This window comes from Dermochelys coriacea, chromosome 11 (assembly GCF_009764565.3).
Source record: "Dermochelys coriacea isolate rDerCor1 chromosome 11, rDerCor1.pri.v4, whole genome shotgun sequence".
Taxonomy (NCBI): domain Eukaryota; kingdom Metazoa; phylum Chordata; order Testudines; family Dermochelyidae; genus Dermochelys; species Dermochelys coriacea.
This window is the reverse complement of record NC_050078.2, coordinates 26,499,109-26,523,816: the sequence shown is the minus strand read 5'-3', so window position 1 is coordinate 26,523,816 and position 24,708 is coordinate 26,499,109. Positions and strand designations below refer to the sequence as shown.

The window sequence follows — 24,708 nt, the reverse complement described above, 5'->3', positions numbered from 1 at the left end:
TGGATATCCTTTCTGCATACACTGTCACTACTTCTTATCTTAAGGATACAATAGCATAAAGCACCACAAAGATCAAGCACACAACATCTGGAGATTGAAAATGTTCAATACCAATTTTCCTGGACACAAGCTTTGATGCTCAATTCATTTAACACAGGAAATATCTTTCAGTCACCATGCCTACATATGCATCACGTTAGCCAGATTTGCCACTGTTGATTGTTTAGTTACCTATTTAATCTATGCTTTACAAATGTCTACTTATTTTACTCAAATCCCTAGGTTCACCTAGAGGGAATTTGTCATGTACTGTCCTTTCTCTGGTGTCTCATAATTGTAACTGTAGCCAGCTTTATTTTCCATTTCCAGTTCAATTTGTGAGAATAGCAATTAATCTATTATACTATACGATACCTTCCTTTATTTTGTAAGTTTTCTTTCACCTTCCAATCATAATTTACATATCTAGATGACAAAACTCACAGTCTGTTTCACAATGTTGGAATATATATCTGAATTGCATTCTCAGTTACTTTTATCATTTCATACTGGGCTGTGTCCTAAATAGTTGTAGTTCTTTCAGGCCGACTTCAGGAATTCTTGCATAAATGAACAATGTGTTCAAATACTGAACAAAATTGGCTAAAGACAATTTTCATTATTGTTGTTTTACTCTAAATGTAAAGTTTAATTGCTCTATAATTTTTATGAGGTCAGCTAATGCCATATCTTTTATTCTCATGCCTGTAAGGCTATGTCCAAACTTTGAGCTGGGTCCATGATTCCCAGCTCAAGGAGACATACTAGCACTCATTGAGCTAACATGCTAAAAACAGAATGCAGCTGTGTAGCATGAGTGGAAAGATGGTACAACTCCCCAAGTACTGCTTAGAGTCTTGAATAGGTACATACTTGGGGTGACTAGCCTTGGTGAAAGCCTTTTGAGTCACTTGGATTTTACCAATTGCAATTGCTTCTATTTATAAAATCATCCCTATATTTCCATGAATGTGGTAGTACATTATCCAGAAAAGAAAGCAGAATGCTGCACCTTTGGAAGAACCATATTGAACACTGGACAACAATGAGGGAATATCATACCAATTCTTTAGTCTGAATGGTCATCTTCAGAAATATTTACATGGGATTGAATTTAAAAGGATCATCTGTGTCAATTTCAAAAATGGTTTGTTGGGTTGAGTTATTTTCATGCTAAGAAATGTAAAGTTTTTATGAGAACTACTGGGCCAGATAAACTGGCATAAATTGGTGTAGTTCTACTGTAATCAATGGAGCTATGCCAACTTGGACCCGATGAAGGATCTGGCCAATTCTAACTTATTTTAAGAAAAATGTCAAAGATTGTCATTTCAGCACTTCACTGTTCATCATAGGGAAAAGAAGCTGCAGTTCTATTGTGCTTGCCATGCGATAAAAACAAGAGGTAGAAGTTTCAGTTAACTGCCATTTTTAAAACCATAAGCCTGAAGATCCATTTTTTTTATTGTATTGCTCTTGCTGCTTTTATTTTCTTCCATTTCTGGACTAGCTCTTAAAATATAGCATAATTGTTGCAGAAATTCTTGACTAATTGCTCCCAGAATAAAAATAGTCAGCCCCTACCTTGGACACAAAAATGAACTGTTCTGAAATACTTTAATTTTGTTAAATATGCCCTATGTTAAAAGTTTGTGTTCAAGTTGACTGCAGACCTGCTAGCCTGTTTCCCCAGCCCAGGCAGGATTAAATGCCTGCCAAGAGACAGTTCAAGCCCTTCCTTCAAGGCAGTTTATTCTCCAACCAAAAACATACATAGTAACACCCCAACAGAGCTATCCCCTGATCAAAGCAGAATGAAGCAGTAAAGAGACCTCTCCTCTTTCTCATCACCCAGCCCTGCTAATGAGCCACCTTCCTTCTTGCAGCTCTCTCTTCAATGGACCTGTTTCAGCCTTTTATAGGAATCATTTGAACTCCTTGCCAGCTGGTCTGATTATCCCCCTCCCAGCCCAAACACCTGTACATAAAAAGTCTGTCTCCAAACAGGGCTGGCTGATGCCAGGCCCTTAAAAGGACAGATCACCCTGTAAATGACTGGGATTGGGATAGGGTTGTACACATGTCTGTTTTACTTTATAAATATAGCAAGTGTGTGTGTGTGTGTGTGTGTGTGTTTTACTTTAGAAATATTAGCAAAGTGAAGTCTGGTCTTCTCTCTAGGACCCCTGGGGAAATGTCTACACTGCAGCCAGCAGCATGGCTCCCAGCTCGGGTAGACAGACACCTGCTAGCTCTGCTCAAGTAGCACACTAAAAATACCAATGTGGAGGTTATGGCATGGGCTACCTGCCCAAGTACAAGCCTGCCCAACCCTCTGCTTCTGTACTTGGAAAACTAGCCTATGCCACACCAGTCTGTACTGCTATTTTGAGTGTGCTAGTTCGAGCACACTACCCTGAGAGGTCTAAAGAACATTTGTTGTGAGCTATAATGTCTTAATTGAAGAGGAGAAGGTGTTGCATTTTTAACAGTTTCCTTTATTCAAAGTATTAATCAGTCACTGAAATTACAGGTGATTTTCAGAACTCCCATTTATACTTATTTTTTATTACAATATAAACACGTTAGAAGGTATTAAGTAATGTGTGCAAACTAGCATGTTATAAAAACTAGTGTACAAAAAGCAGCATAACCATGCAATGCTGGATGAGCTGAAGTCTACAATGTCTTATCTACACTGCAGTTTTTAATGTATTTGTTACTACTTTTTAAAACTACACAGTTAATTCCTAGTCAAAACAAACCTACTTCTGGCTCTAAAGTGTGACAAGTTAGGACAATGCTAAGTGCTTTTGAATATCCCAAACAACGAATTTTAAACACTGAGTAAAAAAAATTTCTCTTTTTCTTATGTTTAACTTTCACTCTCGTCTTGTGACGTCACCATTTCTCTAGTTCTGCATTATGATGGAGACTCTTCAAGCCAAAACAGGTCCTAAGTTTCTAAAGAGGAAACCAACAAGCAAAAAACTTAAAAATAATAGCAAACCCCACAACCGTTTAGGCCTTCTTTATGTATCATGAAAAAAAACCTTACTTTTTCTTCATTTGCTGGTCACTTTTAAAATTAAAACTTAGAAGAAAATCTGCTAGGTTTAATAGAGTAACCACCTTAGAATTTCTCATTATGAATTGTTCTATATACTTAAGTTGGAGACAAACTAAAATAATTTGGCTTGTTCATATGGCAGAAATGAATAGTTTTCTTTTACTTTCCACACTATTTCCAGTATTTCTCTAAATACATTTTTCCCCTTTAAAAAGCTTGTGCAATTAAGCTAAATAACGAAGGTAGATCCTGCTCCATTATTTTAGCCAGAGTGCTCTTCTCGGAAAAACAAAAGCTGATATGCAACCAACTGAAGGATTATAGATAGTGCCTTACCCAAATTCCCGGCATGAAAAACATGTCACAGACTGTGAAATCTGGTCTCCCCCATGTGAAATCTGTTCTTTTGTGTGCTTTTACCCTATATTAGAGAGATTTCACGGGAAGACCAGCATTTCTCAAAATGGGGGTCCTGACCCAAAAGGGAGTTGGGAGGGGTGGTGGGGACTGTCGCAAGATTATTTCAGGAGGGTTGCAGTACTGCTACTCTTACTTCTGTGCCGCTGCCAGCAGCAGCGCAGAAGCAAAGGTAGCAGTACTGCAAACCCCTGACAATAACCTTGCAAACCCCCATCCCCCAATTCCTTTTGGGGTCAGGATCCCTACAATTACAATACCATGACATTTCAGATTTAAATAGATGAAATCATGAAATTTACCATTTTAAAAATCCTATGACCATGAAATTGACTAAAATGGATCATGAATTTGGAAGGGCCCTAATGCTGGAAATCTTCTGATATACTACATCCAATATATGTGAAACTGTAGGACAAGATTTCACAAACACTTCCTGGTAGAATTAGAATATAAGAATTAGAAAAACAGTACTTGTTCCAGAGTTATCCCAACTGCTGAGGTTGTGTGAATTGAAACATGTGGATGACATGCAAATAAAGCTAAAGCTTTGCACATGAAAGCCTTCACTGCTTATCCCACAAGGTCTTTAGGAAATAGTTGATACTAAAAGAACAGATAGATTTTAACAGTTTCTGCCACAGAAATGTCAATTTTAGAGATAGAAAACCAATTCACGTTAGTATTAGAGCATTTTGCAATATTTTGCCAGTTAGCAATAAATCAGACAATATTCAACACAATTTGATCAATTAGGTAATAGAAAAAGCTGTATGGGGATTTTTATTTTCCCTTGAAAAAATATGCTTTTTTTGCACCAACTTCTCATTATGAAGCTTGGAAGCCACTTTAATTTGCAATTTATTTACAGTAACTGCTTCAAGAGATAGCTGAAATCTTCACTACATTCTTGATAAAGATTTTCCTCAGCATGATGCAACTGCAGAATAACTGGGGATCATTAAATTTAAATAGGCATTCTGTGTGTTTAGTTTTGGATTTTAACCTTCTTATTCCTATAGAAATGGAATTTGAACTTGGTGAAAACGGTAAGAGAATTCTGTTTAGGCAGTCTTCAGCTTCTTTCCTTAGTCCAAGATTTCAATCAAGCATTATTTAAAAAGTCCCTTATATTTGGCTGAAGTCAGCGACACTACAAAAGCGGTACATTCACTACTGTTTATTATTTTTTAAATTGTTTTTTGGTAATCACAAGCAAAGTAATATTCAGGGTCAATGGGTCATGAGTTCCTAACAAATTTAAATATATTTGAAAATCCCACCATAAGATCTAATGTATGGGTGGAGAAAAATGGCTCAGACCTTCATGAAACAACTGCTTTCTCAAATTGAAAGGAAAATATTAATGAGACAGATAGGCACTCACAAAGGGGTCACTGCTATAAGGACATAAAAAATATCAAACATGGCAAATGGCCACCTAGGGCTGAATGATAGATCAGAAGAAACTACCTATTAATCTGGACTGGAGACAGACCTAGAAACTAGGGCTGTCAAGCAATTAAAAAAATAATGCGATTAATTGCATTGTTAAATAATATTAGAATACCATTTATTTAAATATTTTTGGATATTTTCTACATTTTCAAATTCATTGATTTCAATTACAACAGAATACGAAGTGTACAGTGCTCACTATATTTATTTTTGATTACAAATATTTGCACTGTAAAAAACAAAAGAAAATTGTATTTTTCAATTCATCTAATACAAGCACTGTACTGCAATCTCTGTCATGAAAAAGTTGAACTTACAAATGTAGAATTATGTACAAAAAATAACTGCATTCAAAAATAAAATTATGCAAAACTTTAGAGCCTACAAGTCCACCCAGTCCTACTTCTCATTCAGCCAATTGCTCAGACCAACACGTTTGTTTACATTTACGGGAGATAATTCTACCCACTTCTTGTTCACGTCACCTGAAAGTAAGAACAGGCGTTCGCATGGCACTGTTATAGCGGGCACTGCAAGATATTTACATGCCAGATCCGCTAAAGATTCATATGTCCCTTCATGCTTCAACCACCATTCCCAGAGGACACGCATCCATGCTGATGATGGGTTCTGCTTGATAACAATCTAAAGCACTGTGGACTGATGCATGTTCGTTTTCATCCTCTAAGTCAGATGCCACCAGCAGATTTTTTTCATTTTTGGTGGTTCAGGTTCTGTTGTTTCCGCATCAGAGTGTTACTCTTTTAAGACTACTGAAAGCATGCTCCATACCCTCCTTCCTCTCAGATTTTGGAAGGCACTTCAGATTCTTAAACCTTGGGTTGAGTGCTGTAGCTATCTTTAGAAATCTCACAAATACCTTCCTGCATTTTGGCAAATCTGCAGCGAAAGTGTTCTTAAAATGAACACCACGTGCTGGGTCATCATCAAAGACTGCTATAACATGAAATATATGGCAGAATGCGGGTAAAACAGAGCCGTAGACAAACAATTCTTCCCCAAGGAATTCAATCAAAAAATTTAATTAACATGTGTTTTTTTTTCAAACAAGCAGCATCAGCATGGAAACATGTCCTCTTGAATGGTGGCCAAAGCATGAAGGGACATATGAACGTTTAACATATCTGGCACATAAATACCTTGCAATGCCAGCTACAAAAGTTCGCCATGCGAACGCCTGTTCTCGCTTTCTGGTGACATTGTAAATAAGAAGTGGGCAGCGTTATCTCCCCTAAACGTAAACAAACTTGTTTGCCTTAGCAATTGGCTGAACAAGAAGTAGGACTGAGTGGATAGTAGGCTCTAAAGTTTTATATTGTTTTATATTTGTTTTTGAATGCAGTTATGTAACAAAAAAAATCTACATTTGTAAGTTGCACTTTCATGATAAAGAAATTGCACTACAGTACTTGTATGAGATGATACTAAACTGGGAGGTGTGGTAGATACGCTGAAGGGTAGGGATAGGATACAGAGGGACCTAGACAAATTAGAGGATTGGGCCAAAAAAAAATCTGATGAGGTTCAACAGGGACAAGTGCAGAGTCCTGGACTTAGGACGGAAGAATCCCATGCACAGCTACCGACTAGGGACGGAGTGGCTCGGCAGCAGTTCTGGAGAAAAGGACATAGGGGTTACAGTGGATGAGAAGCTGGATATGAGTCTTGTTGCCAAGAAGGCTAATGGTATTTTGGGCTGTATAAGTAGGAGCACTGACAGCAGATCGAGGGACGTGATCGTTCCCCTCTATTCGGCATTGGTGAGACCTCATCTGGAGTACTGTGTCCAGTTTTGGGCCTCACTCTACAAGAAGGATGTGGAAAAATTGCAAAGAGTTCAGCGGAGGGCAACAAAAATGATTAAGGAGCTGAAGCACATGACTTATGAGGAGAGGCTGAGGGAACTGGGATTATTTAGTCTGCAAAAGAGAAGAATGAGGGGGGATTTGATAGCTGCTTCCAACTACCTGAAAGGGGGTTCCAAAGAGGATGGAGAGGGTTAGGTTGGATATTAGGAAAAACTTTTTCACTAGGAGGATGGTGAAGCACTGGAATGGGTTACCTAGTGAGGTGGTGGAATCTCCTTCCTTAGGCTATGTCTTCACTACCCGCCGGATAGTTATCGATCTATCGGGGATTGATGTCTGTACTCCACCTCGGCAGGAGGAGTAAGCGGAGTCGACGGGGGAGCCATAGTGGTTGACTCACCGCCCTGAGGACAGCCAGGTAAGTCGAACTAAGATACTTCAACTTCAGCTACGCGAATAGCATAGCTGAAGTTGCATATCTTAGTTCGAAAGCCCCCCAGTGTAGCCCAGGCCTTAGAGGTTTTTAAGGTCAGGCTTGACAAAGCCTTGGCTGGGATGATTTAGTTGGGGATTGGTCCTGCGTTGAGCAGGGGTTGGACTAGACGACCTCCAGAGGTCCCTTCCAATCCTGATATTCTATGAGGTGAACTGAAAAATACTATTTATTTTGGTTATCATTTTTGCAGTGCAAATATTTGTAATAAAAATAAAAATATAAAGTGAGCACTGTACACTGTATTCTGTGTTGTAATTGAAATCAATATATTTGAAAACGTAGAAAAAAATAAAAAATATTTAATGAATTTCAATTGGTTTTCTATTGTTTAACAATGTGATTAAAACTGCAATTAATCATGATTAATTTTTTAGAGTTAACAGAGTGAGTTAACGGCGATTAATCAACAGCCCTCCCAGAAACCAAAACACCACACAGGGTTTCTTTACTATACAAGTTTAAATGTTAGAGAATAATTCCCCTTGCAATGAAAAAATATATAATTGCCTATCTTAGGGTAATGGCCTATACAGTGGTGATAAAAGTTATTTAATTCCAACCCCCACCCCCTTTTTATATTAATATGGTGTGTGCACTGCTGAATCATGTACTCAATAGTTTACTCGTACTTAATTACGGTTATAAATTCTGAAGTTTGGATATTGCAAGGCCTCATTTGAGTATACTATGAATGTGGTATTTATAAATCTTAGAAAGGACTAGAAAGTTGATTGTAAGAAGCTCTATTAGGGTTGCCAACTTTCTAATCGCACAATATTAAATATCCTTGGCCCACCCCCTGCCCCTTCTCTGACCCCTGCTCACTCCATCCCTCCTCCCTCTGTCACTCACTCTCCCCTACCTACTTTCATTTTCACTGGGCTGTGGCAGAGGGTTGGGGTATGAGAGGGGGTGAGGGCTCCAGCTGAGGGTGTTGGCTCTGGGGTGGGACTGGGGATGAGAGGTTTTGGGGTGTAAAAGGGGCTCAGGGCCGGGGCCAAGGGGTTTGGAGTGTGGGAAGGGGTGCAGGCTCTGGGGTGTGGGCTCTGGGGTGGGGCCAGAGATGAGGGATTTGGGGTGCAAAGGTGGGAGCGCCAGGCTAGGGCCGAGGGGTTTGGAATGCAGACTCTGGGACAGTGTGTGGGTGTGGGAGAGGGTTCAGGGTTGGGGCAGGCAGTTGGGATGTGGGACTGGGAGTGGGTTTGGGCTCTGGCTAAGTGGTGCGCTTACCTCAAGCGGCTTTCAGAAGCTGCCAGCACATCCGGCTCCTAGGTGGAGGGGCAAGGGGGTTCCGCATGCTGCCCCCACCTGAAGGCGCTGCCCCCACGCTTCCATTGGTTGCTGTTCCCAGCCAATGGGAGCTGCAGAGCCAGTGCTTGGAGTGGGGTCAGCACGTGGACCCCCCCGACCACCCTTCCACCTAGGAGCCGGGCATGCCGGCTGCTTCCAGAAGCTGCGCAGAGCTAGGGCTTGCAGGGAGCCTGCTTTAGCCCTACTGCACCGCTAACCAGACTTTTAGTGGCCCAGTCAGTGGGCCGCCACTGTCCTCTTTCGACTGGATGTTCCAGTTGAAAACCAGATGCTTGGCAACCCTAGGCTGTATATGTCTTGCAAGCTGGACACGACATTCACCTGCTCTGGAAATTTGCGAAAGAAAAGTAAAAGTTGTGTTCTTCCCTCAGGTTAAAGATTGGTTAGGGCAGGGGTCAGCAACCTATGGCAAGCGTGGCAAAGCCGGCACGTGAGCCAATTTTTAATGGCACTCTGCTGCCTGCCAGGTCCCTGCCGCCGGCCCCGCTCAGCCTGCTGCCAAACCTGGGCTGGGGCCCCGGCAAACAGCAGCTTGCCATTAAAAATCCTGCCTGCCCTGGCCTGCTCTTCTCTGCCGCCCCTGCCCCTCCCCCCCGGCGGGGCCAGGGTGAAGAAGTTTGGTTCTGCCAGCTGCTGCTGTAGAATAGGCAAGTTCCCCCTCCCCGCCTTTTCCTCCAGCATGCTGGGTTCCTGCCCCTCCTCCTCTCCCAGCTGCCAATCAGCTGATGGCCCTTGCCAGGGAGGGGGAGAAGTGGAGCCGTAGCAGGCTCGCTACTCCAGGGAGGAGGCGGGGCCTTGGGGAAGGGGATTGAAATCAGGGCATATCTCTCCAGCCCCCTGCCATGAGCCGCTCTAGGCAGGGGGCTAGGAGCACCCCTATGACCCTAGCCCACACACCCAGCCCTCTGCCCTGACCCCTGCACCCCCCACAACCCCAGCCCTGACTCCAGCACCCCCCCACATACCCAGGTCCCCACACTCCATGCTCTGCCTCTTGAACTCCCCTCACATACCCCCAGCCCTCATTCCTGACCCTCCTCACGCACCCCCAGCCCCCTGCCCTGACTCCTGCATCCCCCACACATACCCAGCCCCCCCACACCCCATACCCTGACTCTTGCTCCCCCCAAATTCCCACCCCCACCCTGAGCACCAAACGGGAGCTCCTGCAGCCCTCGTACCAAACGGGATCTACCCAGGTAAGCACTCCACACCAAAACCTCCTGCCCCAATCCTGAGTCCCCTCCCTCATTCTAGTTCCTGGCCAGACCCTGCACCCCAACGCCCAGCCTGCTCCTTCACCCCCTGCCCTATGCTCAGTGCACTCCCACCCTCAGCTCAGTGCAGAGAGAGCAGAAGAAAATGGGATGAACCAGGGAGAAGGTAGGTACCTACTCTACGTGGGCAGGACCGGGATCCCAGACCGACAGCAGGCTGAGTAAAGCCAGCAGCCGGGACCCTGGCTGACAGGAGCCGGCGGACGGAAAACCAGACCGGCAGCAGGCTGAGTGGCAGCGGGCTGAGACACTCAGCCCACTGCCAGTCTGGGGTCCCGGCCGCCAGCCCCACTTAGCCTGCTGGTGGTCTGGAGTTCTGGCTGCCAGTCCCTTGCCAGACGGGGTCCCAGCCGCAGGCCCTGCTCAGCCTGCTGCTGGCCTAGGTGAATGGAACCCCAGGTTGGCAGAGGGCTGAGCAGGCCGGTGGTGTAAGAACAGCATTTATTTTAATTTTTAATGAAGCTTCTTAAACATTTTGAAAACCTTGTTTACTTTACATACGGCAATAGTTTAGTTATATAATATATAGACTTATACAGAGAGACCTTCTAAAAGACATTAAAATGTATTACTCACACGCAAAACCGTAAATGGAAGTGAATAAATGAAGACTCAGCACACCACTTCTGAAAGGTTGCCGACCCCTTGGTTAGGGCAACCTGCTTCTCTTGATGCTATGCTTTATCATTTGTGATAAAGGAGGGCTAGGGAGCAGTGGTAGAGTGGAAGAGGAGAAATATACAAGCCCTAGGCTAATTAAGGTGTGGTTCCCTGTAGACTAGGGAGGGTTGCTACAGGTTAATTGGAGCACCTGTAGTCAATTAAACCCTGTAAGGAACCTAATAGAACTCTCTGCTTCAGGCAGTCAGGGGAGGAGGAGGAAGGAGAGAGGAGCTTGGAGGTGGTGTTGTAAGATTTGAAAAACCAGAGAACAGAAGTAAGGGAGACCCTGCCCCATCAGGGGAGGGAGACTTCCTCCCCCAACATCTAAGGACCGAAGGTTACCCACCCAAGGGGGAAGAGGGTAAGAATCCGCAAGGGTTGAGAGGGGCTGGGGCACAGTGAGGAGGAAATCCTGACTCCTCCCCCCACTTCCCTCCTCTACTACCTTCCTGGGCCACTATCGGGGACCTCAGCGTCCCAAGAGCAGGGGCAAAGGGTGGCATCTTAACCCCCTGCCAAGAAAAGCGCAGGACCCACCATACTAACATCGGCCACCTTGCCCCATATCATTATAGGTAATATAAAAATGTACTAACTATTTCAATCTTCCATGTACAATTTTAGAATGTTAAAATCCAATACAAAGTTTAACAGTATACCCTGTCCATCAATCCTATATTTACATACACAGGACCTGAGCATAGCACACTTATTCATGTGAATAATTTCATTATTTACCAAACGGGTGCATGATTAAGTCCTTATTTAGGGTTATATACTGCCCACTACAGAAAGTTGTTAAAATCAAAAACAAAAAAGCCACCATGCGTGGATCAAAGAGAGAATAGATCCATTAAAGAATCAGAATGCCTGGGACACTGGTATTTCCATTTTGTACAGTCCTTAATCATGGTCCCCTGCATCCAGCCTATGTGCGAGTCATGCATTTATAATACAGTTGTAAAAATAAAATGCCAAAATGCTTGTTGATAAATGGATCAGGTGGACTGTTAGCTCTGATTAATGCATTTGTATTTGCTTAGCAAAGAAGTATCTTAAGGATTCCTGGGAGACCCTTACTGGTCAATAAAGTAGTAGTAACACTGATGGCTAAAAAAAATAATAAAACTCCCAAACTAGACATGGCATGTCACATAGTATTCTATTCTGTACAAAACAGCCTTAATTTCTACAAGTATTTCCCTTCTTCTATCCGAATTCTAAAACATGTTAAAGCACTTATGATGTTAAGTAAGGCTCTGAACACTTTAAATAAGCCAGATCTAACAGAGAACGTAAGTGCCATCGCACTGTACATAAATAATAACCCAGGATGCTCACGTTAACAGTGCTGTATGTACACTGAGAACCAAACCAAACCCACACTCTCTGACTGATACACATTTTTCAGGAATTTTTTGAAGAAAAGGTTAAAAAAAATTCTGGTGAATGACTTACCCTAAGTAAAATCAAATAAAGTGAAACTCTGGGGGCACGTCTATACTGCCAGAGTTACAGCACCGTTCAGTGATTGCTAAAGGGAAATCACTGTTGTGTTTCAGCTGCCTGCGCAATAGCGTGTTCAGACTTGTGGCACCTGCACTGATATTCGGAGCGTGCACTCTGGGCAGCTATCCCAAAGAGCATCTATTCCTCTTCCACCACTGAGAGTTGTGGAAAGATGAAAGGGGTCGTGGGGCATCCTGGGTCCTGTCCCAATGCTCCATGATGCATTGCTTCGCATCCCAGCAATCTTCTGTTCACATTTGGCGCCATCTTTCAATGGTTTGCGTACTGCACGCTCTGCCTCTTCAGTCTACATGAGTGGATCCCGCACTGTTGACCAGTATGCTGCTCGCTCTATCACGTCTCAAGTGGCAATGGAGTTATTCCTTAAACTACAAAGGCAAGAGGAGTGCGACATTGATCTTGCAAGGCGTACCAGCTAAGACATGAGATTGCCTGTGGCCTTCACGAAGATGCTGACCACAGTGAAAGGCTGCTTTTGGGCTCAGGAACAAAGCACGTGAACCACCAAAGTATCCACAGTGGCCTTCGCAGTGGAGATGGGGTTACCACAGAGTATTGTGTCCAGCTCTTTGTAGAACTGGCAACTCATGGGCACAGCACCAGAGAAGCAGTTTGCCTTGTGATAGGCATTCCGCAGCTCCTTCACTTTGACCCTGCACTGCAGCGTGTCCCTGTCATGGCCCCTTTCTGTCATGCACTGTGAAATCTGTCCATAGGTATAATAATTCCTATGGTTAAAGAGCAGCTAGGACTGGACAGCCTCCTCTCCCCAAATGCTGATGAGGTCCAGTAGGTCGACATTGCTCCAAGTGGCGGATCACCTGGTACGTGAAGCAGACATGGTCACCTGGAAAGATGTGCTGAGACCACTGCACGCTTCACCAAGCAAACAGAAAGGGGACTTTCAAAATTCCCAAGGAATTTAAGGGGTGAGAATGACAGTTGGTCACCTGAGGGCAGGGCAGTAGAGTTCAAACAGATGACCAGAGAAGCGAGAACAGGCATTGTTGGACACCTCCCGGCGGCCAATCGCAGCTGTAATTGATCAGGATGTCTATAGTGGCACCGCAGCACTGTACCCCCGGCACAGAAAGGTGTACGCGTCTCGTCAGGGTGGTTTTCTTACAGCTCTGCAACTGCACTGTAACTCTCAGGAGTTACAATGCAGAAAGCTGCTTAACTGCGCATAAACTTGCCAGTGTAGACAAGGCCTTAGTAAACTTCATTTATGTTGGTTGATTTTTAAGTTAATATAAGCAACAAGCAATTCAACTAAATGAAACAGGAAAGGACAGGTAAACTAGAGCACATTTTAAAAGCAAATAATCTGTTCATTGAGAGTCTGTATCATAATGAGTACACAGATGGTCTTAAAAAACTCAGAAGCTTTTCTGGATTCTAACAAAACGGACACCACCAGAATAACCCACCTACATTATGTAGAAAAAGCTTTCTATTTCATACGCTTGTTGAACAGAACATTTAACACAGCTGGAGGAAAACTGCCCTCTTGATCAAGTCTTGGTACTGTATTTGTGCTTATGCCAATAGGTGATAAAAATATGGAGCATTAGAGAGCTCATTTTATAAAAATAAGATTAGTCATCTTCAGATATCCAAAGCAGAAGGAAGAAGTGGTTTCTCTACCAACTTCCCAAGCAAACTCTCTAATTGGAAAGCCTTTCAGAAATGCCATCTCCTAGATACCACCACTGTACCATCACACAAAGTATTACAGATGTACTGCATTGTAGAGATCTAAATTACGTTACTTGGCTCCTTAGAGCAGTGTGTGTGTCTATATTGACGCACAATACTCAACAGTCTGTGCTTAAATCATCATGATATTAACTTTATTGTTTATTACACATTTTAAAATGTGTTCACCACTTGGTATTTGTAGATACTGGATTAAGAAAAGTAATATACAGACAAGGAAAATAAGAGCAAAATTCTATCCAGCTTTAGGCTGAAACATTTAGTGATACATGACCATTTATACGTTAAAAGTTAAAGGAAATAAATAACTGGTAAAATGTTAACACTATAAAAGGAAGTGCCTTTCTTCTCCCAGACTTTCAGATCACAGGTTTTTCATAACCCAAATGCAAAATATGATATGACAGGATGGGTCCTCCCTCCCCAAAGGTGTGAGTAGTCTACACACAAGCAAACAAAACACATTCAAAGGCTTCCATTCCAAAAAGTTAATAGGCCAAATGTCACAAGGATACAAGAACAGTTCATGCAAATATGCCTCCCTCTGAAGGATTAAGCCAACATCTTTTAAATAAGTAAGTTCTCCACCGCAGGGTTCAAATGGAAAACAACCTTCTCTCCTTCTCTAGCTTGGTCTCTCTCCAACAAGATTGCCATTGTTTGTTTCCTTCTTTTATATTTGGCAGCAGGACTTGATAGGTCATGAACAGGGCCCTACCAAATTCACGGCCATGAAAAACCCCTCAGACTGTGAAATCCGGTCTTACCATCTACTATGCAGACCAGATTTCACAGGGGAGACCAGCATTCCTCAAATTGGGGGTCCTGACCCAAAAGAGAGTTGCAAGAGGGTTGCAAGGTTACTTTGGGGGGGTGGTCGTGACATTGCCACCCTTACTTGTGCTCTGCCTTCAGAGCTGGGCAGCTGGAGAACAGTGGCTGTTGGCCAGGTGCCCAGCTCTGAAGGCAGTGCCCCGCCAACAGCAGTGCAGAAGTAAGAGTGGCAATACCATACCATGCCACCCTTACTTCTCCACTGCTGCCTTCAGAGCTGGGCAGCCAGAGAGTGGCGGCTGCTGACTGAGGGCCCAACTCTGCAGGCAGGAGTGCAGAAGTAAGGGTGGCAATACTATATCATGCCATCCTTACTGTGCTGTGCTGCTGCTGGCGGTGGCTCTGCCTTCAGAGTTGGGCTCCCAGCCAGCAGCCACTGCTCTCCAGCTCTGAATGGAGCGCCGCTGCCAGCAGCAGCACAGAAGTAAGGGTAGTAGTATTGCAACCCCCTCTACAATAACCTTGCGACCCCCGCCCTCCACAACTCCTTTTTGGGTCAGGATCCCTACAAATACCATACAGTGAAATTACAGATTTAAATAGCTAAAATCATGAAATTTAGAATGTTTAAAATCCTATGTCCATGAAATTGACCAAAATGGACCGTGAATTTGGTAGGGACCTAGTCATGAAGTTCAGTTGTGCATATTCCAAACCCTTTTTAACTATTTGTCTGCTTTCAACTAGCAGAATTGACAGGGAAACCAACTATTGAGCTGAGGTTGCCCAAGTGGATCCCAGACCGAATAAACTAGGGGCCTATTTGGCTCAGATGTATATTACACCCTTTAACATTGGAGAACAGAAGTGAATGATATTAGGTGGCAGTTAGCACCTTTACAGTTAAACTTGGGGGAAGAGCCGAGAAGCTGAAAAAAATTATAATAAAAAAATTACTTAACCAGGCCAGATATTTAAAAGAACTGAAGACACAAACACACTCCACACTTACAATAGTACTAATTTTATAGTAATCCAGATTTGGGCCTCTGAGCCATGTCCCTATTTGAGTCTAGTCCTGATGCTCTATCAGTCTTGGTCTGGCCCTCTACTAAAATCCAAAATTCACAATTTTACACTGCTTGAATCAGGATCTGCAGAGTGATCTCTTCCCTGTCACATCACTGCTGCCCAAATGTGTAAGAAGAAGAAAATTAGTTCTACAGGTTGAACCAACTTTCTACTAAATAGATCAGTTTTCAGTGGGCTGCACTGAATGGTCTTGCATTGCTGATGAAAAGAACACATCAGAATTAGCAGCATCCTACCACAAAACAAGTTTTAGAAAACAAGGAAAAGCCTACAGCACTAAAATTATTCAATTTTTACTTACAATTTAAAAAAATGCAGATGTGCAAGCTAAAAATAATGGTTGCTTACAACTCAAATTAGGTACAAGAACATTTGTGTATTCACATTTAAAACAAATGCATATTTGGTATAAAATAAAATATGATCAGCTTGCCTGCCACAATAGAGGAGAGATTTTGTTTGAGCAGGAACTCCTAAGGCATAATTTCTGTTCTTAAATAGACATACTAAATAGCCTTAGACAAGTTACAAACTCTTTGATAAAGCCTTCTATAAAACAGGGATAATAGGATTCTCTCTCACACAGAGGTGGACATTAATTAGTTAGTGAGCTAAATTCACATGGTAACATGTATTATTATTATTATTATTATTTCTACTACAGTAGTGGCTATGAATCTCCATCAATGATCAGGGCCCCACTGTGCTAAATACTGTACAAACAAGCAACCAAGATGAAAGTCTTGGCTCAGAGCACTTGCCATCTAGGCATCAGACAGGACAGAACAGGTAGATGAGATAACTATGTGAGGCTGGAAGGATGAGGTAACACATAAAAACAAACAAACAAACAAAATAACAAAAAACAGTATTGCATAAAAACAGAAATTTCAGCTTGCCACTTGCCTAACAAATGCCAGAAAGTACTGATTTGTAAATATCGCTGTATAGGTATGTTTTAGGGAGAGACTGGACTTCAATGGAGTTTTACCAGGCATGAAGTTATACCAGATATGAATCTGACCCAGAGTTTCAACATGGAAAGCACTGTATGGCTTCCTTATTGTAGTAGGCAAGGAAATTATTCTACACATTTGATATGTACTGATAATAAAATATTGTAACAAACAAAATGCCTCTTGAAGTGTGTGTGTGTGTGTGTGTGTGTGTGTGTGTGTAACTGAAGTAGCTTCATTCTTTACTTAGAATATAGGAAAACAAAATAAATATTATGAAAGTTTCAAAGATGGAAACAATATAGTCCCATTTATTGTACAGGAGGGTATAATTTCTGATCCTGAAACATATGGCTATCAAATGGAAATCTGAAGTATTAACCCAAATGCACAATCATTTCAGAAGCAGAGATGGTTCCTGTAAAGTAATCTGGTTTAAAATAACCTCTACCTCGACATAACATGAATTCGAATATAACATGGTAAAGCAGTGCTTCGGGAGGAGGCGGGGGGGGGGCGGGGCTGCACGCTCCGGTGGATCAAAGCAAGTTCGATATAACGCAGTTTCATCTATAACACGGTAAGATTTTTTGGCTTATAATCGGGGTAGAGGTGTAGTGTAAAGGATTGCCTTATTAACAGGAACTATTAACAAGCTTTAACAATCTGTACAAATATATAATGAAATGATGAAAAATGTATTAAATGTCAGATAGATACCTGAAGACTGTAAGAGGAATTAAAGTAGCAAGCATATAGTTTCAAGGTTTCATTATATATTCAATTAAACAAAAAGACATTATGTAATTAAATCCTAATTTAATTTTAAAGTCTATAGAAGACTTTAAGAAATGTGATCTATAGAGTATGTGTAAGTTAACCAGAAATGCCATGTAAAGTAGTTTTATTTTTTTAAGTTACATCTATTTTTTTAATAAAAGTTTTTCAAAGAAAATAAATGAGCAACAACAGAAATTATAGCATAGGCAAGAAATTTTTACAAGTGTGGTAGCTCTCCATCCAAAGATGCAAAACAGGAAATAAATTTGTGTGCAATACCACACACCTATTTGTAATCCGAAATGCACTACCTGAAAAAAACAACCACACAATAGACCAGTCAGTTGTGATACTTCTATTCCACCATGTAGAGAGAGTCCAAGGACTAAGTTACTTTTTAGGATTTTGGTATTGTAGCACATGTTGCGCATCCTAATCGTCTGCACTTTTAAAAAATACATGCTCCAGCCTACATATGCACAGAGTATGCATGGGAAAGACCCAAAACTGATAGATATATATATTTTAAATCTCTATCACAAAACTAAAAATAAAAACCAAAAGCTCTGAAACGTGTAACTAACATTCGCAAAGACATGCTAAAACAATAGAGAATCCAGGCTAAGGAATCTTCTGATAGCACAATAAATATAAGAATAATGGCTGTTCACTTGGTCCCTTGCTCTGTGGACAAGCAGAGATTGGAAGCAATGGAGAGAGAGCCAACTAAGATCCTGTAGTAGGCAGGGACTGCCTCACATTGCAACCTTTCTGATGAAGAGAGGCATGGGACTTCTGAGGAAAGTAGGGAGAATGAAATGGGAGGAAAAATTGGTATATGTCAGTCCATACCTGAAAGTGTTTTGGGCGGGAGTGGGGATGTGCAGAATATTTAATTTGATATTGGAAGGCCTCCTGGGCAAATCATATTTTTGAACTATACGCAACTGACCCTCAAACCTTAACATGCAGTTTCACTCTGAAAACTGACTTTGTAAAAATACATGTACATGTGTACATATATTCTCAATGACTTCCATATCAATTTTCTCAGGCTTTGTCTACACAACTACTTTTGTTGGCTGGGGTGTGAAAAATATACCCCTGACTGACATAAATTTCACCGGCAAAAGTGCTGGTGTGGGCAGAGCTATGCTGGCAGGAGAGGCTCTCCTGCTGACATAGCTAACTGCCGCTCTTTGGGGGTGGTTTAATTATGCCAGCACTGCTGGCAAAGAGCAGCTACACAGGAGACCTTACAGCAGCATAGCTGTGCTGCTGTAGGTCTGCAACACAAACATAACCTCAGTTTACAAGCAATAATTAGGACCCTACCAAATTCATGGTCCATTCTGGTCAATTTCAAGCCATAGGATTTGAAAATTATTCAGTTTCCCATTTTCAGATGTTTATATCTGAAATTTTACGGTGTTGTAATCATGGGGGTCCTGATCCAAAGAGGGGTGTGGGGGGTTGCAATGCTGTTGTAGGGGGGTCATGGAATTGCCACCTTCACTTCTGTGAAGTCTTCAGAGCTGGGCTCGAAAGCAGCAGCTGCAGAGATTTCTGCAGCTGGAGGAGGCTCCTAGAGATGGTGGTGAGTCTGATCTCCCCCATGCTGCTGGGAGCAACCTAACCAGGGGCTCCTAGCTGCTAGTCTAGCCTGGCTGTGGAGGGACAGGACTTGCTACTCCCCTGCATACCCTCTCAATGAAGTAACTTAGAAACTGAGCTACACGTCATTTTTAGACCCATCTAACTAAGTTGCACATGAATTAAACTGGCCTGCCAGGAGTTTACTGTATTACAAAATTATTGCTTGATTGCTTTGCTTGTTGATCACCTGTACTGGTAATCAACGTTTACAACACAGTCAACAATTTTCACATATTATCACAGATTAAATTTAACAAAAACAGAAAGGGAGATGGGGGCAGGCAATAAAATTTCAGATCTCCACTTATTAAGTTAACTAGAATAATTCTTCATGTTACAATAGTATCTAAAGTTTTCATTACTTATTCAATTTACCAATATGTATAATGGAAAGAAAATCACACACGAGAAGTCTCCTGAATGTCTGACATTTGTTTTGATGGCTAGAGTCCGTACACTTCAGAATAAAGATAAATATTAAAAGCAAAGCACATGTTGGGTTTTAGAGGCACAACTTCAATTAAAATCAATGAGAATCACACACCTAAAATTCTACACAAAAATCTAACATTTATCACTATTTTTTACCTTATATGTTGTTTACCATTTTTTTTTCCATATAGACTCTAATCCTCCAAATAGCTTATCTACCTGCTCTTTATATTCCAAAACATGACATATTCTAGGTATGACAGGCACTACGCATAGATAGTGCAGTTATAGGGGGGCTACAGAAGACTAAACAGAAAGCAGGATAGTTGAATAAAGTATCCTATTTTTATAACCTAAGTAAAAAGAAAGCTGTGCTTTCTTATTAATACTATGATTATTACTCTTACCATAAACATTCACACTTCTGAAGAGTTGAGTTGGGCTTCCTAACTTTTGGTGCTGTTCTTTTTAGAACATATTTGGAGATAAAAAAACCCCAAACTTAATGTATTAGTTTGTATACCTGTATTTAAATATAGACAAACTTTTACCTACCTTTGATGTCTAAAAAACAGATTTTAAAGATTTTGCCTGTAAACACTACGTTCTTCAACACTTGTATATCCAAAAACCAACATTCTCCAGCACAATCTAAAAACACAAACAGTACACAAAAGTCAGATTGATTTTAGCATAATTGGGCTCTTTAAAAAAAAAAAAATACAAAAATGAATAATGCTGTTAACTTACAATACATTCTTTTTCATTTTAATTCTTTAACTACGTTAATAAAGTATTTTGGTTATGATTTTAAATGCACCAAATTCAAGAAATCAACAGTTATGGTTCCCAAAGCAATAACCATTAAAATTACCACCTAATATGTTAAAGCTTACATAAAACCAGTAATGAACATACAGACTAGAAGTTAAAGAAAAATACTGAAAGAAAATTAAACTATATCTAGTACAACTTTGGAGAATTAAAATTGTTTAGAGCAGTGGTTCCCAAACTTGTTCCGCCGCTTGTGCAGGAAAAGCCCCTGATGGGCCGGGCTGGTTTGTTTACCTGCGCATCCGCAGGTTCGGCCGTTCGCGGCTCCCAGTGGCTGTGGTTCGCTGCTCCAGGCCAATGGGAGCTGCTGGAAGCGGCACGGGCTGAGGGACATACTGGCCGCCGCTTCCAGCAGCTCCCATTGGCTTGGAGCTGCGATCAGCTGAACCTGCGGACGCGGCAGGTAAACAAACCGGCCCGGCCCGCCAGGAGCTTTTCCTTCACAAGCGGCAGAACAAGTTTGGGAACCACTGGTTTAGAGATAACTTTAGAAGAGAAACTCTGAAATTATAAGTTGCAGTTTTCACAGACAACTTTGTTAAAGAACAAATCTAATAATAAAATGCCATTTGTTAGTATTTCTGATCTCAAAAATAAATAAAATATGGATTAATTTATTACAATGGATAGAATTTTCTGTACCTACATACATTTACATGTCAGAAATCAAATTACATTTTCAAACTGTGGAGGAACATGACATATAAATTAAATTCTAGATGAATCAATATGTTAAAATGCCAGTGGAAAGACACTCCACCGATTGCCAAGAGAGCATGATCAGGTCAATAGTTCAGCTATCAGTCTAACACATACAGTAAGTAGTTTCATTTATCTTTAATTATTTTATTGTGGTCAACCATATTTCTACAGATAGTATTTGTTTTTGCAGGATTGGAGCCTATGATTGCAATGTGTAGCTTGTGGGTGGACAGCTGCATCAGTGTAAGTTTCCATTAATCATATTAACAGACTCCACATGGACACTGTAGCCTACCCACAGGATACCCAAGGCAGGATCAGGGCCACAGTGATTAAGTACATTTAATGGCAACTATTTTTTGTCAAAAATTCTAAATCTGTGTAGCATGCTGCTATAACTGAGATGCTATACTATCTCAGTTTTGCTGTATGGCTTTATCTGTATTGCCAACATTTGATCTATACAGTCAATTTTTTTTTAATCTTCAATAAAAAGTCAGTAAATGAGGGCTTTATGCTGTACCCAGTTAAGATGATTGTAAAGTTCCCAGTAACTTCCGTGGTGCAAGACTAGGTGGTAAATAACTTTCTTCTGAAGGGCTCTTAAACCAAACTGGTTTCATCAGTCTCTGAAGTTGAACTTTTAAAATAGACTCTCTGCCCACAAAGTATCAAAGGAGAAGTATTTATTATATAGGTTTTATATATATTTCAATTACTGTATGACTGCATTTATAATGTTTGTAGAAAAAAGAACTGAATTAAACTATTTTTTAAAAAAGTGCATTTTAGTGACAATTCTTTCTAGACTACATGAAAAATACAACAAAAATAGTAAGAATGAGATTTTCATAGTTGTAGTTTAAAAACAAATCCTCTGCTCTCCCATAGTACATTACATATATTTATACTTTTTATCATGAGACAGCCCCACAAATAAACAAAACAGACAAGTGGTATATGGATATACAACTCACTTGATTGAGGTATAAAAAATTGAGAACTGATGGTTTCCGATTAAACAGATTTCATTCTTGGAAAATAAATTCTTGGTTACTCAGACCGGTCTGAATACAACTGCTCTATTCTGAGCAGAAACCTTTTCTTCCATTTTTGTAAAGTGATCATTGGAGCTCTCAAGAAGCAAAGTCTTTGTGGCAGAGTTAAACTTAGATTATCAAGTAAATAATCTAGGACGTAATTTTCGGCTGAGGTCTGGCAGCTGAAGCTGTGCTTATCACCACGGAGAGCAGTTATACAAATTTGGACTACGTTTCAAGAAAGAATGGCATTCCTAACGATTTTTCTTTTTAACTCCTCCCTCCCACCAATCCCTTCGTTCCCTACTATCGCTATTCATGTACATCTTTTGCTATTTTATTACTATTACCCCGATATTAACATTTCCTGTCTATGGTAGCATTGTCTGGTTTTATTTTGTCTGGTCTTGCAGCTTTGACATGTTGTAAAACTGCATAATTGGATAATTCTATTGGAGATCCCCTGAGGCGTACAGTATTTGGAATCATATCATTTACTCTTTTGTACTTTTCATTGTCTGTTTCTGTAGAAAAATCAATAAAAATTAATCTAAACGATTTTGGATTACTATTCTTGAAGTCTACTATACAGTATACGACTATTGTAAGCCTTATGAAATCAAAAATTTACAAACAGCTAGAAAAAATATTTATTCACTCTTACTATAAGAAAAACAAGCTCAATATTTTACTATTCTTTAAAAAAAAAAAAGTTACCAAAAAAAAAAAGTGGGCAAATAAGAACATAGGAATGGCCATGCTAATAGCCACTGATGGACCTATCCACAGATTCTCCATTGCTGAAGTATAAAGTAAGAGCCATTTCTAATAAAAATAAAAACAGGATATATATTCTAAACTAAATTTAAAAAATAATCTAAAGATGTAACAAATAGCCAAACGTTGATATTTGCCTTCAGTTGACCCATTATGTCATCCTCCACTGTCCACTTGCTAAAATGTTCATAACAAGCATGCTTTCATTCGTGCTGTTCATCAACCTTGAAATGTGCTCCCTGTAAACATCAGCAAAGCTACCTCATTATCCACCTTCAAAACTCACCTTTGCCGTGATGCCTACAGAACACTTGACAACGCCTAGCGGTTGTCTCATCTTATGTTTAGACTATGAGCTCCTTGGAGCAGGGACCATCTTTTTGTTCTGTATGTGTACACATCTAGCAGAATGGGGCTCTGGTCAATGACTAGGGCTCCTAGACGCTATGATATTACAAATAATAAACAGCAACATTAAGTTAGATTCATGAACAAATAGATCATATATTAACATATCATACTTAATTTATTTGTTCCTGAACCCAACTGGTTTTCAAATACAAAAAAATAATTTCAATGTGTGTATGAATACGAGTAAACATGAAACACTATGTTTGCATGTTGACGCAAAGACAACCATAAGCCTGAGGCTGGCACCTTTTCCATGACAGACCCCTGGGCATTGCCTGACACTAAAAAGTAAAAAGAAAAGGAGTACTTGTGGCACCTTAGAGACTAACAAATTTATTAGAGCATAAGCTTTCGTGAGCTACAGCTCAGCTCACGAAAGCTTATGCTCAAATAAATGTGTTAGTCTCTAAGGTGCCACAAGTACTCCTTTTCTTTTTGCGAATACAGACTAACACGGCTGCTACTCTGAAAACTAAAAAGTAAATTTCTTAAAACTGCACAAATTTTTGATGAAAAGGGTGAGTGGAAATGAAGATCTGATGTGTTTTTCAAACTGACAAAATGTCCTTACAAAGCAGGTCTCTCTGTTTTCTTGAGGTGCTGTTTTCTTTTTACATTATCTGGTCTAGCTTTTTTTTTTTTTCTTCATTATTTGATACTGTCAACACATTTTGTCCAAATATAAGAGGAAACAGTCGCATACCGTAAGAAGTTACAATCTAGGTCCCAAATCCTGCAATTGGATCTGTTCAGGTGGGGTCCTTGGGCCCAGGTGGAGCCCTATTAGTTTTAAGGAGGCTCGTAGTGGGGGTAGGGGTCTGTTCATGCAAAACCACAAAAAAGTGTATGCGCGCGCTTAAAAGGAATTCCTATAAGAAGTCCATAAGTTTAGCAGCTAAAAATTCACAGTTGCTTCAGCTTTTTCTTCTTGACAGGGCCAAATTCTACACTGATATAAATCCAGTAATTCCAACCAAGTTAATTGTGTTACACTATTGTAAATAAGCCTGGTCTATAGCCCACTAAGGAAATGAAAAGATTCTCATTGAGTTCATAGGTGGGTTTGGACCAGGATCAACAGATACAGAATTCAGACCACTTTCTCCAGTTAATGGAGTATTTGGGAAAGAAGCTATTTGAGAACCAACAAAATAGATGTTAGTATCCAACAATGAATTTCCACTGAAAGACGTTTCTTTTACTTGCATGAAAATAAATTAAACAAATTAGTTGGAAGGAACTGAAGGGAAATTAGCTAATTTTTACTTTTAGGAACAAGCAAGATACAGTAAGCAAATTACTTTCAAATTATACATGTGTCATGTGATCTACAACGTGTCTCTCTCTAGATACATATGATGCTCTTTTTTACTGTTTAGAAAGTTTCAAATACATTCTCCTCTGACTTGTGTTAGTTGATATAATCCTAACAGCATTTTATAGTT

At 40.6% G+C, this 24,708-nt stretch overlaps 1 protein-coding gene across 10 annotated transcripts in view; it reads right to left on the bottom strand.

Annotated features, from left to right (window-relative positions):
• The window catches only part of MBD5 (methyl-CpG binding domain protein 5), a 184,491-nt gene extending 162,797 nt beyond the window's left edge, over positions 1-21,694 (bottom strand). For all 10 annotated transcript variants that reach the window (XR_006277934.1, XR_006277933.1, XM_043505101.1 and 7 more), the window contains exons 1-2: positions 21,559-21,694; positions 20,055-20,150 (exon numbers count right to left, since the gene is read on the bottom strand). The gene's annotated coding sequence lies outside the window, so the exon portion shown is untranslated. The remainder of the gene's footprint in view (positions 1-20,054; positions 20,151-21,558) is intronic.
• Between the last annotated feature and the right edge of the window lie 3,014 nt (positions 21,695-24,708).